The sequence below is a fragment of the Tupaia chinensis genome, unplaced genomic scaffold, assembly GCF_000334495.1.
Source record: "Tupaia chinensis unplaced genomic scaffold, TupChi_1.0 Scaffold144171_2, whole genome shotgun sequence".
In the NCBI taxonomy this organism is placed as follows: domain Eukaryota; kingdom Metazoa; phylum Chordata; class Mammalia; order Scandentia; family Tupaiidae; genus Tupaia; species Tupaia belangeri.
The window spans coordinates 1,412,260-1,413,045 of NW_006204028.1; positions in this window are offsets into that span (position 1 = coordinate 1,412,260).

Consider the following 786-nt stretch of genomic DNA (forward strand, 5'->3'; position numbering starts at 1 on the left):
TCTGCCACCTCCCGAAACCTTCGAAGCACTGTACCCCCCTCTCGGCACTCGGACCTCCTGCAGTCTGCCCCCAGGGTATTGCCTGGGTGCTCGGATTCTCCCAGCGAGTTCGCGTCGCCAAGGGTGAGGATCTGGGGGGAAGGGCTGAGCGCGCCACTTCGGTGAGCCCGGCTTTTACTGCGAGCCAGGGCTGAGGGATTAGCAGTGACGGGAGTTAGTTTCTTTTGTCTGCCTTTCCTCCCTCCCTCCTTTCTTTCCTTCCTACCTTCCTCCCTCCCGGCCTCTCTCCCTTCTCCCTTCCTTCCTTTCCTCCTCCCTCTCTCCCTCTTTCCCCTCTCTCCCCCTCCCCCTCCTTCCTTTCTTCCTCTCTCCTTTCTTTTCTCCCTCCTTTCTCTCTCTCCCTCCCTCCTCCTCCCCTCTTCCGTCGTCCTGGTTTTTTTTTTTTTTCCAAGGTTTTGGATTGAGGATTTTGCAGTTCATCATAAAGTGAATGCTAAAGATTTAAAGTTCCTAATTCAGCCCCCTCTTTTCATTCCTTCTGGATAAACTAGTCGGAGAAGGGAAATGGCTGACCTAGAATCTCATGACCAGCAGCTTTGTGACTGAGCCAGGGTGGGAACCCAGGCCTTAGGCCTGCCCTCCCTGTCCTGATCAAACACCGCCCTTCCCAGCCCCCATCACCTTTCCAGAGATACCTTTTGGAGAACACCCCTCCCTGCAGAGCCTGCCTGAGGAGACCCAGGGTTTCCCAGTCAGGGGCTCCAACCCTACAGCCAGTGGAGTTTG